Source organism: Malaclemys terrapin, chromosome 15 (genome assembly GCF_027887155.1).
Source record: "Malaclemys terrapin pileata isolate rMalTer1 chromosome 15, rMalTer1.hap1, whole genome shotgun sequence".
NCBI lineage: Eukaryota > Metazoa > Chordata > Testudines > Emydidae > Malaclemys > Malaclemys terrapin.
In genome coordinates, this window is record NC_071519.1 from 6,829,872 (window position 1) to 6,849,364 (window position 19,493).

The window sequence follows — 19,493 nt, forward strand, 5'->3', positions numbered from 1 at the left end:
ATTTTAAATGCTTAATTTATAACCTGATTCTTTAAAGTGAATTTACCATTTCTCACCACTTTTAAATTAAGCCGAAAACACACTTTGATTGAATTATTGTTATAAGCAGAAAAGGGTTTTTAAACTAGTTACTGTTTAATAGTGGGGATGGAAGACATCACTTTTGTCAATATCACTTTTCACAGCAGACTTTGTGCTCCATTGCCACCCTCACTTCTGCACCGCTTAGGATTACCATATCTCATAAATAAAAAAAGAGGACCCTCCACGGGCCCTGGCCCCGCCCATTTTCCCACCCCTAGCCCCACTCCAACTCCGCCCCTTCCCCACCCTAACTCCGCCCCCTCCTCCCTCCCACTCCCAGCCAGGGGGAAAGGGCTGCCCCAGCGCTACCGGCTTCAGGGTTTGCCAGGCAGCCCCCAGACCCTGCGCCCCCAGCCGGCGCTTCCCCAGCGCAGCTGGAGCCCGGGAGGGGAAGCGCCCAGCCGGGGGCGCAGGGTCTGGAGGCTGCCCGGCAAACCGTGAAGCCGGTAGCGCTTGGGCTTTGGGCAGCCCCTATGCCTTCGGACCCTGCGCCCCCAGCCGGGCACTTCCCCTCCCGGGCTCTGGCGGCGCAGGGTCCGGAGGCACAGGGGCTGCCCGAAGCCGGTAGCTCTCGGGCAGCCCGGCTCTTAAACAGAGCCAAAGAGGAGCAGAGCCTCCAGCCACGGCGGCTCTGCTCCTCCCCGACTTTTCGGCTCTGTTTAAGAGCTGGGCTGCCCAAGAGCTACCGGCTTTGGGCAGCCCCCGTGCCTCCGGACCCTGCGCCACCGGAGAGGAAGTGCCCGGCTGGGGGCGCAGGGTCTGGAGGCACGGGGGCTGCCCGAAGCCGGTAGCGCTCGGGCAGCCCGGCTCTTAAACAGAGCCGAAGAGTCAGGGAGGAGCAGAGCTGCCATTTTCCCAGACGTGTTCGGCTTTTTGGCAATTCCCCCCGGACGGGGGTTTGACTGCCGAAAAGCCGGACATGTCTGGGGAAAAAAAGGACGTATGGTAACCCTAGCACTGCTGCTATCTGCAGAGCTGGGCGGTTTGTGACCCCCACATAATAACCTCCCCCCCCAGGGGCTGTAACCCCCAGTCTGAGAACTCCTGGTCTGCCCCCTTCCCCCTCTGGCTGGGACACTTGATCCCTGTCCCGTTTCGGGGGGGCACGTGCTCTCCTGGAGCTGGATCGGCCCCTCCTGAGGGAAGCCAGAGCGGTGGGGGGGGTGTCAGTGAGGCCAGCAGCGCTGGAAGCCACAGATGCAGGGGAGCAGAGATGGGCTGAGGAGGAGCCGCTTGTGCAGAGTCACTTCGCTGCCCGCCCCCAGCGCTCCCATCCCGCTTTCTCTCCCTCCCCTGGGGGCCCGGCTCAGCAGAGCCCGGGGCTGTCCTGGGGGGCGAGCCCCAGCCACCGCAGACAGCCCCGGCGAGCGCTGCAGCCCGGGTGGGGTTTGCAGGGCACAGGAAGGGGCTGGAGCAGCTGGGAGCGGTGGGTGCCGGGAGGAAGGAGGCAGGAGCTGGGAGAACAAAGAACCGAGAGCAGCAGACCCCGGGCAGCTCCTGAGAGACCAGACTCTGCCGCCTCTATTGTGACCTGGGAGCTGAGCAGCTGCTGCTTCCCCAGCGGGGTGTTTGCTGGGTGGAGTCCGGCATTAACCCCTCCGTGCCCGGCTGGGAGGGGGGGGGCTTCTCCGGCTAGAAATCGCCCAGGATAGTAACCCTCCCATTTTGCAACTGGGTGCAGTTTCTGCCACGCAACGTGACCATCTGGGCAGCAAATTGTAAGTAGAAGTGAGGGCAGAGAGAGGGCAGTGGCAACAGCGAAGGTTACCGGGCATGCTCAGTTCGGATGAGCATGCTCAGTGCACCCAAAGTAGGGAATTGGGAGCAGGGGCAGTTTGTGTCAATACAACTCGATCATCTGGGCTACTTGCTACCGCCTGGTCCATGGGGTTGTGAATCAGGAGGTATGGGGTTTGTGGTCAAAAACACTCACGATCTGCTTCCTCCTGGCTAATGTGCCAAATTGATCTATTGGACGATTGAGGCGCGCTGTTTCACTTTTTTGTGTGTGAATCCGTGAAAAGGGAAGTAAGGTTTGGGGGTACGGAGCATAGCCCTGAGCCCAAGGTGATAACACTTTCATTTTTTTAATTTACTTTTATAATTTGCATTATACACATGGACACAAATACAGAGAATAATTTTTTAAAATAAAAAACATTTATTATTATAATCTGGTATATACATTAAAATGTCTTTTGGTTGCATTATGTTTTGAACAAGAGGCATTTAAACATTTTTTTTTTTTTGGTAATGAAGTGAACTATGCACATTTTTTGCAGTTGTACTCTTTCTTCTCATCAGTTAGGTAGTCTTGATTGGTTCCTTCTGTAATGTATGGCATATGTGCCCACCTCTTGCAAGTATCACACTGGACCTTTGTTAAGTAACAATTAAGAAATGAAATCACAGAGGTTATAATGTTACAGATACTTTGCATTCACTCATGCTATTCCTTCCACATGTCAGCATTACCTAACATATGTATGCCTATCAGCATGAAGAAAATGTTTACTGATGTGGAATTTTTACAAGAATCATGATCCTTAGGCAGTTTATGGCATTTATTTCTCATATAATTCTATGTTTCTTACCATCGTGCAATCCTCACTTTCCTTTTCACAGTTGACAAGGTTGCAGTATATTAAGTAGTCCTCCACGTTTTCTTAAAAATAAATATAAAGCGTTATGAAATGATAAATACGTTACGACCAACGCTGAAAATGCAAATCTTGATTTATTAATTAATGTCAGTATTTTAATCCAGTCAATGGTTTGAACATATCTTTTTCTTTTTTGTGAGTCCTATTTTCTCAAATTTTTACTTTACTGCACCTGTATCTAAAAATGCCAATTTCATTTAACTGGTCGATCAATAGCAATCATTCACCCGATTCAAATGTTTGTGTACTTAAAGATATTATTGATTTATAGTCACCATTACAGAACCAAATCTGTGAGATATCCCATTTTAGGGGTATTAAGATAACTGTCTGCTATGTGACATAATTCCACTCTTCATGTTACGTTCACATGTGCCTAATGAGATAACAGTACATGGTAGAAAGTAATTACCTGACTCCTTCATTAGAAGAATTGCTATATGTCTTCTAAACGCAGTATTAGCCTCTTGTGTTGTTTCTACCATACTGATGTCTTTGTGCTGCAAATACATTTCTGCAAACTAACAACACTGTTATTTAGAATAAACATCATAATTACCAGAGGTGAAAGTGGGCCGGTTCAGCATACTGGTAAGAACCGTCTACTGGTACCGGCCCGTACATGGCTGACGTTACACTTCCGCTGTGGCAGTGCTTTATGCTTTAACGTTGCTGCCCCCTTTAGCACCCTCCTCTCCCTCCCCCCCGTCAGCGGCCCTGCCATAGGGTCCGGCAATGCTGTTAGATGCTCCTGGCAGGGCTGCCGACAGTGGGGGAGCAAAAGGGGCCCTGGGTTCCAGCGATTTACAAGGGCCTGGTTCTCCTGGTCACTGCAGCAGCAGCTGTGAGGAAGGGCTGGCTGGTGGAATCTGGCCCCCCAGCACCGCACCTTCCGCTGGAGACCCCATCCCTTCTGAAGGCCCAGAGCCCACCCCACACACCTTGGTAAGGATGCCAGTGCAGTGCCCACTGGTAATCTCTGGCATTTATTTTCACCCTGGATAATTACTCATATATAACAAATAATAATGGCAATTTGGTATTCAATACCTTTAACATGAGTGGTCTGCAATTGTGGCCATCACTTTGTCTGAGATGCTGAACAATTTTACTCTTCCAATCAGATGAGGATTTGCTAGTTAATCGTTCGATGAAGTTTCTGAAATTTTTAGAGAGTACATTAGCAGACTGCATAAATGAGCTTTGTTTTCCGTTTTTTCTCCCTCCAGTTTCTGGACATAGATAAAAATCCATTCTCTCTCTTTTTAATTAATGATCGAAATGACTTATTGCTCACATATATACACACTTGCTTTCATATTATTGTCTCACTCGTACACAATGTATCACCTGATTTGCTGTGCCCCATGTTGATAATAACACATTCTCAATCATATAACATGCTACTGTTTCATGTCCACATTCTGTGAAGTCGTTCCTCAGAATCAAATCACACAAGTTCACGCGAAGTCCATTACTAGGCATATTCAGTACAAGTACATGCTGTTTCAATTTTTATTTGTAGCTAACAGGAAGATATTAGTCTCACTATTGTTACATTCCCTTTAAAAAAAATTTCAATGGAACAGTTAATGTCCACTGTAAAAGTAAGTATCTAATAAATCACCTCCAATTCCTCAGGCATGTTCTTTCATATCTCATCTCATCACACAAGGGGTCAATTATTAACAATTCTTTTTTTTTCCCCATCGAGGCTATCTGTAAGTTTAAATATATTCACAAATTATATTGGTAATGTGATTATTTCAAACATTTTATAATGATTTATCAAAAATCATTATGCAATTAACATATTCTCATTTGTAATGTCTCAGTAACACACAAGAGAAAAGCATATTGTGAAATCATTAATTCATTACAGAATGTATTCTTCCAAGTTACACTCACAACATAACTTGACAGTAGCATTTTATTTTTTAACATTCACATTCCACTTTCCTTTGCATGCACTGAACTCACTGAAAACCCGCAACACGGGAAATTATATCACTGCTACCATAGTTGTGTTACAAATCTCTTATTTATTATCACATTTATTGCCCATAATCCAGAAGTACAATACAAAACATCTTACTGCAAGAACCCAATGACCTGGTGTGTGGTAAGGAAGCAATAATATATCATTTTGAAGTAATTCATTCTTTATTTATTTAAAAAAAAAATTAGAAATGCAATTATAGTTTCCAGTGAAGCAAACAATGAAATGTACATTATACTGTATTTCCCAGTTTCATTACATGTATTACTATTAGACTACTCCTCCACATCAAACACACCATTGTATTTGCTGTTTCACACTGTGTTTAACTCACAGAATGAAATTGTGCTTTGCTCATGCTATGTATGAAAGTGTGTTAGCATTTACCTTCACTTTCATTTGTGGAGCTCTGCCTGACAGAATGACAGTAGAAACTACTGATGAGATGGCTTGTACCTGTTGACAATCAACAAAGTTATTAATGCATTAATAATTCTGGCATGTCAAGAACATAATGAATTTAATATAGACAGACATGCAAGGGATCCTTAGTGTTACAAATCAGATATGTATGTGTAAGAGAGTTCTATAAAAACAAAATGATTTGTAATCAATTTACTCTGTCTTACTTAATGTAAAAACCGACTAAGCTGTTCGCATACTTGTGTTCAATTAATGGACCCACTGAACTGTACAGCAAAACTAATGTGGCCCTGTATTGTATGTCCGATATGCACCTCCAAATAAATTTCAGTAAATGTTTGGCAGCAGTAAATATACAGAAATGTTGCAATTTCAGGTTTATGTTGATATTTCAAGGATATTTGGACTTCAATATGTTGTGCCACATATTCACATGATTGTTTACTTATTGAATCAATGTATACTTTCATGTACCATCACAGTAAGTAGTCTACTTTTCCATCTGCTTTCTCGACTCACACAGCTCAAATATACATCAATAACCTACAACACATGATGAAAGAAAAGGCACAATTTCAATAATATTTGATGAATCAATCCCATTAACAAATGTACGTTTAAGTAACACTAAACATGTATCATCACTTATCCAGCTTCTCGGTTTCAGGCAATGAAATGAGGAGCCATACAATTTTATGTTTCTCACTTTGGCCTCCAGTCTCTCTGTGTGTTTGTCAGGCATTACAAATTTGACTAGGAAAAAAATATTAACACATATTACATGCATGGTAATACAGTTTCCTTTTTCTCGGTTTTACTACTGTGAATGCCGCCACTTTGTACATGAAAACCTTTAACATACTTCATAAATGGAACTATGTTAATCTGTTTAAGAAAGGTGTGGTAACCAATTACCTTTCAGAATCCATTGCTTGTTTTCCACCTCCTCCATAAGCATGTCATCAAAAAAGTCATCAGCATCACTTGTATCATTCTTCGAAACATCTTGCCCTATATCCTCCTCTTCTTCCATTGCTGTGACCTCTATGTTTTTTAATGTGCTGTCGTGAGATACAGTACCATCCACTTTTCTAATCTCTTCTGTGGGTGTTTCTGGTTCAGTGTCACCAACTGCAATTTCAGTTCCGATTTTTCCCTCTGATGTGCTTTCAGCAGCTAATGTTGGTGGCTCTTTGAATGGTTTTAAGTGTGCGATACTGTACATGGTTCCTAACTGTTTCCCTGAGATGGTTTCTAATTTCACTCTCTTACCCTCAACGGTTGTAATTTTGTATGGTCCAGTACTGTATGGTTCCAGTACTCCTCCTTTTCTTGTTCTCTTTCTAGCATTCAGTAACAGAACAGAGTCCCCAACATCAAATGTTATTTCCCCATATTTAGAATTCTTTCTTTTAGCATAATGTTTTTGTTGTTTTTCTTGTGCTTTAGAAATGTTACTTAGGGTCAGTGCAATGTCAGCGTCATGTCTCGATTTCATATTGATGCTGTACTCTTTGCAGAAATCTTCCCTGAATGTATTCAGATCTGGGATCTTTGTAAACAAATGGAGAAGGGATTATATTTGTAAAATGAAGACACATTGAATGGCATGTGTACATGAAAGGTGCTGGTAATAACATACACTTACCATGTAATTCTCTGAGACCTCTTCTGGAAACAGTGGGTCAGCACAAAACATTAGTCGAAAGGGTGAAATTTTTGTTGTTGCGTGTACTTTAGTCCACAAAGAAAACAAAATGGGGTCAAGTAATTCATCCCAATTACTCCCGTTGTCATCAACCACCTTCTGCAATGCTCTGTAACAAATGCAAATTGATCTGATTTTTTAAAAAAATAAAGTAACAAGTGAAACAGATCATACATAATCCAAAAGGTGTAATATATAATGAAAAAGACTTTCCATGTAACACATTGCTTTTGAAGATTTTTTTGTGAATTGCATCTTCTAGCATTGCACACGCTACTTGCCATTAGTACTGTAATATTCCCACCCATTCACTTACCTTTTTATGGATTTATTAGCATTTTCAGCCAAGCCATTAGTTTGTGGGTGGTATGGGCTGGTGAAGCTATGTTCTATTCTCAATCTTTCACAAACATACAGGTTAAACTGAAAGAAAATAAATTACACCATAAACTTACATATAGACTTGTGTTAAGGAATGTTCCTTTTGTATTTGCCACTACTTTTATGTGTAATTAGCAACAGGAATAGCTCATCTTTTCATATTTGTTTTGGAAACAAGTAGTTGTGCGTTTCTTTGTTAGATATGAAGACACCAAAAAATAATTTTATAGCAACACTGACGTTGACCAACAGCAGTTTATATAAAAAAAAGGATGGTGATTGTTTAGATCAATGAGTGACCTGATAGTGAGTTTGACTACATAGTACAAATAACCAAAAAAAACCACAGTCATTACCTTATTATTGAATTCCGGACCAAGATCTGTCAGTATCCGCTCTGGGCATCCATGTCTAACAATCATTGTGCACATGTTCTCTACCACCTCAGATGCTGACTTACTTCTAAGTGGAAAGGCTTCCACCCATCTTGAAGGATAATCTATGACTGTCAGTATATACTGGTATCCATCCTTTTTTACTGGTAATGGTCCTATTAAATCCATTCCCAACAATTCCCAGATCCGAGTGACCTACATACAAGGGTACCAGTTACAGTCATATTACATATGTTTATTACTAAATGTTCTCAATAAACCCATATGTCATAAACAGAGTACACAATGTAATATGGTTACAACAGCCATAGAATCAGAATGAAAGCCCACTCTTAAATACAGAAGAGAAAGAAAGAAAGAAAAAACAAACAAAAAGAAGTACAGGAATGGATTATGGAAAACAATACAAGAGTAAAGCTGAAGACATATCCCCAGCCAGTGCAAAGGCACATTAGAGGTCATTGCTGCACTATGCTGTGCCACTTGTATGCATTGGACTCGTTTAAAAATCAAAGCCTCATTGTATTGCAGAAATAACAGTGGATAATGATAAACAATAATGTGTCTGATGCCAAAATTCACCTCTATGCTTCTCAAGGTGGTATCCATATTTAATTCCTTTCCCTCTTTTTGGCAAGTCAGACATCATGCAACCTGTTTTTGATGGAACAATATGATGACATGAACATTTAGTTATGGAAATAGTATTGCAAGGGAACAGAGTTCACATTTGCAAACCAAATATACTTTTATATTTCTTTTATACATTTTGAACTTCTATTTCAATTGTAAATAGCATTCTTCAGGATTTAGTTTCATTACTTTACATACCCAATTGGCAATGTCTTTTGTCATCCCTGGCCAATAGCATTTTGATGTCAGCATATTCCTAGTTTTGAATATTCCTAGGTGTCCACCCAATAGACTGTCATGATCCCTTTCAAAGAGTTGCAGGGCTTCTTTCATGGTATGCACAACGACAACCTTTCTTCCTTTTGCTGAATGGAACAATGTCCCCTCTGATGATCGTAGAAAATGCATGGAGGATGATTAAGGTTTATCGGGGCCCTGGGCCAGAGCAATTGTTGGGCCCCGACTTACCCTGTCCGCCGGCTGCACCACATATGGTCCTATCCCTTTCTTCCTCTTCCCCAGGATCTCAGCCATGTTCCACCTAGGCTCCCCACTATTTTGTCTGCCCCACAACTCCTTTGCTCATTTCCCACCCACCCTGCTCTTCCACACAGCACCAGGACTGGAGAAGCTCTGTCCCTGTGTCACAGCCCCAGGGCTGTACCAGGGAGTGACAGCTCCTCCAGTCCCAGGGCTGCAGCGGCTGTTTGGATGCTGCGGTTCTTTAGGGGACCAGGAGCGGGGTGCTGTGGATTCTCCTGCCCCACCAGGCACTTCTGCTGGAGACGGGTTCTGTGGTGACGACGCAGGAAAGGAAACAGAACGCCAGGTCTGTGGTAGCTAGAGAGCTTTACAAGCCTCTTGCAAAAAGCCTCCCAGGAAAACTTTTCCTGGGGTTTTTATTTCTCTCCTTACTTTGTTTACAACTCTTCTTAGTGGTTACATTCTTGCGCATAGAAGAGCTAGGCAGTATACATGCACATAAGATAACGAACCCATCTCTTGAGCGCGTGAACACCAGCTGCGAGGGTACAATCAAATCAGCCAAATAAGTTTCCCAAACACAAACGCTGGATTGAAGGTCACTCCTGCCTCGTAGCCATGGGAGCAGTTTGCCGCGCCTGTGGACTGGCGATTCGGGAGCTATGCATCTCTACATCTCCCCCTGTTTTATTTTATAAATGCGGTGTTTAAACAAAACACTCTCGCAGGGTAGCATACACAATGCCACTAGATTGGGTATACATTAAACAAAGCAGCAAAGTAAAACGTCAAACATCAAAACTAGGACCCCATACTATAAAAGGGTCTTCATCCACTCTAAGGGTGGCTATAACTAAATATAATCCTACCAAGGAAGAAAAACGTCTTGGCGGATGACTTAAGCATAGCATTTCAGCATATCAATTTGCTATTGCATACAAAACTATTATCAGCAAGCTTAAAACAGCACATTTCTTTCACTGTCTCACACCCCAGATGTTGCTGGGTGGTTTACAGACAGGAACAAGGCAGGTACTTAACAGACCTTGCATTTCCGGGGCAACGGCCAGGCAGAAATCAGATTGATTTAATACTTCTGCCAGGTGGACCCAGGTGTTAAACTGCAGCCGCTGCTCCATCTGGGGTTCGCCTTGGCAGCTAGGGGCCAACAGGAAACTCCCCAATACACACAAAATAAGGAGTGAATTAGCATTAAGGCAAGCTAACAATGTCACAAGGTAATTTTCTGCGGTAGGTTCTAGCTGCTGCTGCACTCGCAGCTGCTCGGCCTGCAATGAAAGGGCTTTAACCTGTCCCCAGGTTATGCGCTGCGGGGGCCCCCGCGGGGGGCGCTGGCGAGGACGCTCGGGATCCTGCAGATGTAGGTTGAACTGTGGAATGGGGTTCGATAGTCCCTGGTGCCAGGCCATCGCCGTGCCACGGGCGGACGTTACGCGCCGGGACCCACAACGGACCTGTAGGAAGAGAAACGGCAGCATGCCCTCGTCCCCACGTTATAAGGGGCACTGGGCCATGCCACTGAGGGTCTGGGGCCTTGCGATATTTAACAAAGGGGCGGGGCAAGGCCTGGTAGCTGCGAAAATGACATTCTGCTGCAGAGTAGTTGTCAGTCAAATTCAAATGATTCAGGGTAAAAAGCACTGCAGCCAGCCATTCCTGGCGGGGAGGAAGGCCTACGGGAATCCCCCCTTTCTGTTTTTGGCGGACCAGGGCTTGTTTGAGCGCACGATTGGCTCGTTCCACAATGGCCTGGCCTGTGGGGTTATACGGGATACCAAACGTGTGGACAATGTCCCACGTGGTACAGAAGGAGGCAAAGGCCGAGCTACAGTAGGCGGGGCCGTTGTCGGTCTTAAGATGGGATGGGTGACCCATGATTGCCATAGCGCGAATCATGTGATTAATAACATGACGAGAGGCCTCACCCTTCTGGGGGGTGACCCACACATAATGGGAAAAGGTATCTACACACACGTGAAGATACTGCCAGGGGGCAAAGGGAGGGAAATGTGTAACATCCATTTGCCAGAGCTGGTTGGCCGAGGTTCCACGAGGGTTAACCCCTACCTCCGGGCTATTGGAGAGAGAAGCGCAAAGGTCACACTGGCGAACAATGGCCTGCGCCTGATACAATGGGAGAGTGAACTGCTTGGCAAGGGCCTTGGCGGATTGATGAAAAAAGGCGTGGCTTTCGATTGGGGAGGAAAAAATTGAGGCCACCGATTTGACCGCCTGGTCGGCCACCGTGTTGCCTTCTGTTAATAGGCCCGGTAGTGTGGTGTGACTGCGAATGTGTGCCACAAACAGTGGGCTAGAGCGGGAGGAAAGGAGCTGTTGCAGGGTAAGAAAAAGGGCCAACAAATTGTCATCACAGGAGGGCGACACCTAGGAACCTGGAAGAGACTTAAGAACATTAGTAACATAAAGACTGTCAGTAATCAAATTAAAAGGGTCATCCTGGAAGCATCGGCAGGCCAGGATGACAGCAGCCAACTCTGCGCGCTGTGGGGAGCGCTGAGGCAGGGTAAAGCGGACTTGCCAAGTGCCTTGCACCTGCCAGCTGACCGCACCTCGTGTTGGGCCGCCGTCCGTAAAAAGGGTAAGTGCATCCTTAATGGGGATGGTTGACAAAGACGGCCGGAGGTGAAGGCAACGTTGTTGTAGGAATGAAAGACGGGGGTCAGGGGGAATGTGATATTTAACTTCCCCAACATAGTCAGCAAGAGACAATTGGAGGGTGGCACTGCAAGAGACAGTGCGTTCCCAGTCTTTAGCCGGGATGGGGACAATAATGGCAACAGGGTCCCAACCCAAGAGGGTACGGGACCGTTCTCGCACTTTAAAAATCAGCTCTGCGGCCTGTTGAGGGAGTGTCTGAATAGTATGCGGAGGGGAGTGGGTCAAATAAATCCATTCAATTAAACGAAGACGCGCTGCCGCCCCCTCCTGGGCGAGGACAGCTGTCGGTTGTGAGAGTGTGGGAAGCAAAATGGCAAAAAGGGGCTGTTCCCTTTCTCGGCGGTCGACCCACACCTGGGCCAGGGTCTGGTTAATGAGGGTGACCGCTTGGCGCTGTTCCTGGGAAACGGGAATGATATCTCCGGGGAGACGGCCCTGCCGAAGGCCAGAAAAAAGAGGGGACAGCATGGAGGTAGTCAGAGGGCAAAAAGGACGAATCCAATTAAGGGACCCCAATAACTGTTGAAGCTGTACAAACGTAAGAGGGTTGGGCAATACCAACTCGGGACAAACTGGACGGGCATATGACTGGAGCATGCGGTGACCAAGATACAAAAAGGGTGGCTGACGCTGGATCTTGTCCGGTGCCACAACCAGGCCACACGCCGCAAGCTGGTGGCGCAGTTCGTCCAGCCAGTCATCAGGGAGGACGGGGTGAGCCACCAGGATGTCATCCATGTAGTGGTAAATTAAGGCATCTGGGTGTGCTGCGCGGAAGGGCCGTAGGGCCTGCGCAACAAAATGCTGACACAAGGTGGGGCTATTCAACATGCCTTGAGGGAGCACATTCCACTGATAGCGTGGAGTGGGCTGGGAGTGATTCAAAACCGGAACAGTGAAGGCAAAGTGCACCCGGTCCTCAGGGTGCAAGGGGATGGTAAAAAAACAATCCTTTAAATCTATTACAAATAACCGGTAATCACAGGGAATAAGGTTGGGATTAGGGGTACCACACTGCAGGGGACCCATAGGCTGTATAATTTTGTTAATGGCGCGAAGGTCCTGCAGGAGGCGCCACTTGCCAGATTTCTTTTTAATCACAAACACGGGGGTATTAAAGGGGCTAGTGGACTCCTCCAAACGTCCTGCCTTCAGCTGGTCATTAACCAAGTGCTGGAGGGCCTCCAGCTTTTCTAAAGGAAGCGGCCACTGCGCAACCCATACGGGTTCGTCAGTGAGCCAACGGAGGGGGAGGGCCGTATGCCTAATCATTGATATGGATGGTGGCAGTGAACTGTGTCAATAAATCACGGCCCCACAGGTTGAGGTGGACGGGGAGAATGATAGGCCGGATACGGGCGCGGCGGATGCCTTGGGGCGCCCTAACCTCCAACCATCGGGCACTTCGTTGTGAGTCCTGTGCCCCGCCCACACCCCAAACTGCCGGAGCCTGCTCTGTGGGCCAATGGGCGGGCCACTGCGCAGCGGCAATGACGGTAATGTCTGCCCCAGAGTCGATAACACCCTCTAACGGCTGATCGTTGAGGCAGTAAATGCGTTTGGGTTGGGGTGCTCCAATGTCTTTAACAACTGCTGCCACTTGTGGGTGAATAGTGCGCTGGTCGGTGGACCCGAAGCCTCCGGTTCGGGGAACGTTTCTTCCCCCTGCCGGAAGGGAGTAGGGCACAAGTATGAGTTGCGCCCAGGCATCTCCCTGAAACAGCCGTTTCGGGAGATGACTCCACAGTTGAACATGGATAATTCCACCATAGTCCGAATCCACCACCCCAGGCACCACAAACAGGCCCTGCTTGCTGGCGGACGAGCGGGGTAGGACAAGGCCCACCATGCCCTCCGGCAGTGGGCCCTGAATCTGGGACGGCATGAGGAGGACCTCCCCGGGGAGAGTGATATCCATATTTTCCTGATTAACAAGGTCAATCCCCGCACTGCCCCTTGTGGCGGCGGGGGCGTCGTGCACGGAGAGGGGCGCGGCCTTGGGTCTCGGGCTGGTCGCAGGCCCGCCTACTAGTTTCCCGGGGGGTTGTCTCGGTTAGCAGCCAAGACCCGGCTGTCACCCCCGGCCAAGCGACACTGCGCAGCCCAATGGTAGCCCTTTTTGCATTTCGGACACAGCGTGCGGGGCCTCTGGTCTGTCCGGGGCTTGGGTTTGTTTTTACACATGCCCCCCGCAGGGGCCCGACACTCCCGCCAAAAATGTCCGGGCTTCTGGCAGTTAAAGCAGTTCCCCTGAGGCTTCTGCCCCTTGTGCAGGGCAGCTGCCAGCAGGGCCATCTGATGGGTCTGAGTGCCTACGTCAGCACACGCCTGCAGCAATTCTGCCAGGGTATACCCGGGGCGCCCGACCACTGCCTGCATGGCACGGCGGCAGTCTGCATTGGCATTTTCGTAAGCCAATTTTATCATTAGTTCAGTCTGGGCTTGCGGGTTATCAATCTGCCTCTGGACTGCCTCTTGGAGGCGGTCAATAAACTGGTGGAATGGTTCGGTGGCACCCTGCCGAGTAACCGCAAAGGACTTAGAGGACTCGCCTGCAGCGGGGACCCTGCGGAACGCGCGACGGACACACTGGCCAATGATGGGAAAAGCTACCCGGGGCGTGCCCGCCGCCTGCTCGGGGATGCTCGAAAACTGCCCTGTGCCATATAACTGCTCAGCAAGATAAGCCCCCCCACCTTGCGCTGCTGCTGCAAGCGCCTCTCGCTGGTACTCGCTATCCCACACAACGTATTGCGCGGGAGACAGCACCATGCGACACATGTCTTTCCAATCTTGGGGGAGCAAGAAGTAACCGTTTGACACACCTTCCAAGATCCCCAGGGTGAAAGTGGACCGCACCCCGGTCTCACGAACTGCCTTGCGGAGCTCGCGCAGAACTGAGTAGGGGAGAGCCTCCCAGTCCACTATCTGCCCCCCATTTCCATTATCCCGCCAAGAGACGGGAAACGCCTCGAACCCACATTTGGATTCCTCATCGGTCAAGAGACCGGCCTCACGCGCTTGCCGCACCGCCGCGGCGACAGCGCCCCCCTGCCCGACCGGTAGGCAGGGGGGCGCCGCCACGGGCGGCGGCGCAGGGAGGGTCAGCTGTGGGCAGGAGGGGGGTGGCCCATCACCTGGGGGCAAAAGGGGGACCGGCTTGGGGCTGTTGGGGCCGATCCCCTCCAGTGCCTCCTTACAACGCTGCCAGAGCAGCAGGCACTGAACTGGGGCACGGGGTTTACTATACAAGGTGATCCCAATCTGTATCCAATCAAAAAGCTGCAATGACCCGCAGTCTGGATACCAGGGGCACTGGCGATCTATTTCCCTTAGGAGGTCCTCAATATGAGCGACCGGGACAGCGACACATGATCGCTGTCGTATAATCTCTTGTAACTCTCTTGCGTGCTCCTTCTGGGCACTGGAAAGTTTCCCCCCCATACTCACGAATAAGGGGCGGCAAACAGCCGCGGGCGCGCTCGGCGTATCCAGCCGGTGAGTAGAGGGGTATCACGTCGGGGTCACCAGCTGTGGTGACGACGCAGGAAAGGAAACAGAACGCCAGGTCTGTGGTAGCTAGAGAGCTTTACAAGCCTCTTGCAAAAAGCCTCCCAGGAAAACTTTTCCTGGGGTTTTTATTTCTCTCCTTACTTTGTTTACAACTCTTCTTAGTGGTTACATTCTTGCGCATAGAAGAGCTAGGCAGTATACATGCACATAAGATAACGAACCCATCTCTTGAGCGCGTGAACACCAGCTGCGAGGGTACAATCAAATCAGCCAAATAAGTTTCCCAAACACAAACGCTGGATTGAAGGTCACTCCTGCCTCGTAGCCATGGGAGCAGTTTGCCGCGCCTGTGGACTGGCGATTCGGGAGCTATGCATCTCTACAGGGTTCGGGCATAGGGGCTTCCCCTGCTGCCCCATGGCTTTTGCCAGGGCTGGGGTGGGGGCAACGTGTTGCACTTAAGCTATAGCTGGTTATTTGCAAAGCCATTCATTAATTATAAGGCATATGCCTATCAAAGACATCTATATACAGTATGGTTCATAATGCCTTGAGTACATGGGGGACATTTCAGTGTATAGTTAGAAATTTTTGCTTATTGAACATATAGTGATTGTTGGTGGTGCTTGCAGCAGACGATAACATACTTAAGAAATGAAGCAAAGTCATGGGTTTTTTTTGTAAAATTTATACTCATTTCTCATATAACTGCAAAGCACACTGCGTTTGTTGCACCACTGGCATAGATAGCAAAGGAGATTTTCTGGAAAATTTTAATAAAACTAGAGATCCCAATCCCGGTCCCATTGAAGGTAAGGTTAACACTCCAAATAATCCCAGTGTTGGGACATCAGGACCATCATTTACAGGCTGAAGTTTCCTGTGTAATGTGTCAGTATTATCTTAAGAAAAGTATTCCTTGCCTTCCAAAGAAAAGTTGACAGCATATCGATGCAGGTTCTGTCTGCCTGCTTTATTCATTCCTTCAGGATATGTGCCACTCCTTAGGTATGCCAAAACATTTGCAATTTTTTCGTCAAAAGATTTCCCTGAGAATTGTTTACAAGAGAAAACAGTTACTTAAGTGCAAACATGGCATATCAATCCATATAAGACTCAAAGTTGAGTTAGAAGCTATGAGATGTACATTGCAGACCTATAAGCAGGGTAAACCTAAATCAACAATGCATCATTCATAGGCCAGTCACAAGACAGACATAAATAAATTGCAGGAATGTGCATAATTTTGAAGTATTTGTGGCTTGCAAATTACGGCTGTATTCGCTCAATGCAGATTGAATGTTATTAGAGATAAGGATATCACCTACAAGATTGTAACCATGTATAGACATAGTGACTCAGGACAGTAAATGTAACAGCACAAAAATGTCAATCAAAAAAGAAAACACAAGCACAGTTGCTTGAAAATAATGGGTTCTGAAAACAAATGAATAATTAATAATATATGGGGACATACCTATCTCATAAAACTGGAAGGGACCTTGAGAGGTCATTGAGTACTGTCCCCTGCCTTCACTAGCAGGACCAAGTACTGTCCCTGACAGTTTTTTTTTCCCCCCTTGCTTTTTTTTTTTGCTCTGATCCCTAAATGGCCCCCTTAAGGATTGTGCTCACAACCCTGAGTTTAGCAGACCAATGCTCAAACCACTGAGCTATCCCTCCCCCATGGGAACACATGGAAACATTCTATTTACTTGCCATTATGTGTGTTGTAGAGGTAATTTTTTGGTTGGTGCAACTTTTTGGGAGAAAATACTTTTCTGAAACTCTGAAGAATCTGAAATAGAGAAACACCTATAACATACACATATCAGTATCACCTCATTCTCAGCTATGCCTTTAATCAATCATTTTACTGTAATTTAACTAATCAATCCTAACATAATGTTAATCCATTATCTAACAAATTAGATCCCACCGCCTTAATTGTTTTACACCTGGCAAAATTACTTATACATTCACCAAAGAAAATAAAAAAAAACAGACACAGACCACACAGATAAACAATAGAGAAATGGGGAGCAATAAATAAAGAAATCACCATGATTAAAGGCATGCAAACCATTTAAGAAATGACTATACAGTTATTTTAAAGATTCTTGATTAAACATGCAGTTAGCCAGGAAGACCATTACTATTTGTGTACTTTTACCAGATTTGACCATTACTTGGGGTATGCTCAGTTATTGGGGTTACTAGTTTGGGTTCCCCCCCCCCCCCCGATAATTCTACTAATGTACTGCTTGTGTATAAAGCTGTTGTAAAGCACCCCTCTTTCACTACTAACAGTATTGCTGTAAAACCTTTATTTTTAAGGCACAACTCTTAACTCCTTATTGCACCGTTCTACAGGTATTCTAAGCAAGATTCTTAGCAGAAAGTTAACAAATATTCTATGAGAGACAGAGAGAGAGAGAGACCTTGCTAAAGGAGCTTGGTCTGAAAAAGAGAGCTTGCTCAGGTCTGTGCCTCAGTTTCCCTACGCCACAGCAACTACTCAACAATTAACATGTGATTAGGGTCACATGTTGCCTGCGTTTGTTCAACAATTTGTGACCAACTTTGCACAATACTTTGGAGTACACTCATTTATTAGGGTTACTCTCCTGGAGGGAGGGTGGTTATGTAATTCTATCAATGTACTGCTATTGTTCCCAATGGAATGAGTCAAACAGCACTTTCAAGCTGACACCCTTATTTTTCCCAGATTTAGCATGTCCCTATCCCCACTCTTATATCACAATTGTACTGGTAGTAACCCACTTGATGAGCAAACCCCAGAGTATTTTTGGGCGCTACAGGGGTCTGTAGCTTAGGAAAAAGAAGCGTTGCTGCAGAATAAATGTGGAAGATACAAACACAAGAGTAAAGTTATTTATGGACTAATAGTGATAACTACTCAAAGGAGAGCCTAAACAAAATAAGTTACATTATTAAAGGTTAATACCTGAGGTAGAAAAGGAAACAGAGAGGGAAAATGAGGGATCTCATCACTCCAGGAAGCTTGAACTCGTGAGGCTTCCCAGCTGATGATCGTAGCTCAGAGTCTTGGAGTAGATGAAATTCATTTGCAAATTCAACACCATTAATCTGGGCTTGAATAGGAACTGGGAGTGGCTGGCTCATTACAGAAGCAGCTTTTCCTGTCCTGGAATTGACACCTCCTCATCTATTATTGGGAGTGGACTACATCCACCCTGATTGAATTGGCCCTGTCAACACTGATTCTCCACTTGCGAAGTAACTCCCTGCTCTCCATGTGTCAGTATATAATGCCTGCATCAGTAACTTTCACTCTATGCATCCGAAGAAGTGAGGTTTTTACTCATGAAAGCTTATGCCCAAATAAATCTGTTAGTCTTTAAGGTGCCACCAGACTCCTTGTTGTTTTTGTAGATACAGACTAACACGGCTACCCCCTGATAACTGAGCATAAAATGAGCTTTAACAATATGTTGTGACTACTTACATTAAAGAAATACATTCCACCTTGGTTTAGGAGAGAGACCACTGATTGACCAACAAGAATCTGGTGTTGCAGGTCCCATTAGTGCAATTATTTTTTCTTCTCCATTGTCAGTGCAGCTTTTATTTTGGTGAGTTTTGCACACAGATGCAGAAATGTGGACTTGTGCATCCAAAAGTTCTGCAGCCACTGGTCATGAGCCCAAGCCTTCATTGTTGCGGAAGATTTTTGCCCTTGAGAAGGATGTAAGATGACACCATATAATACACTTACTGAATATTTGTGAATCAGCTTCTACACACAAGCAATGACATGTGAACATGGGACTCTTAAGGGCTGGAATCACAGGCAAGATAAATGCAGCAAAAGGCAATCCTAAAATTTGTGAACTGTTATGAGACTTCACATAGACCAATAGTTATGAGAGACTCTTAAATACTCAAAATGTGTGATGCAGAGTTTGATGGACTTTAGGGAAATTATTTCACTACATCAAGTCTCCTGTAGCAGTAAAGTAGCACCGGGGCAGCAGGTTTTTATATTTTTGGGTGGCATCCAGAAAAGGTCCAAGGCAGTTTTGCTGTGGGAGGGGGTTTGGGGGTCAATACCGGGTTTACAATGGTGCTAATGGCACCAGGCCCACCCTGGGAAGGGGCCCATTACAGACCCCTTTAACTCATCCACATAGCTGGGTCTGGCCCCTCACCTGGGGCAGTCCAGCACACAGGCCTTGCTGTCTTTTCACTGCAGCCCTTGATCTTGGTGACAAATCTATAGAGAATTATGAAACTGGTCTAGGTCTAGGCGAGAGAATGTCTCAGGGCCGCCCGGGGGGAGGCAAGTGGGGCAATTTGCCCCAGGCCCCCATGAGTATGTCGGAGGCTCCCCCTGCCTCCGTCTTCCCCCATCCCCTGGCGTCTCAGCGCGCCGCGTCTGGGAGCGGCCCTGGCGCACTGCAGCTAAACAGCTGGTATACATACCATTAAAGCATTTAACGTTTTAAAATAATGTATTTAGTGTATTT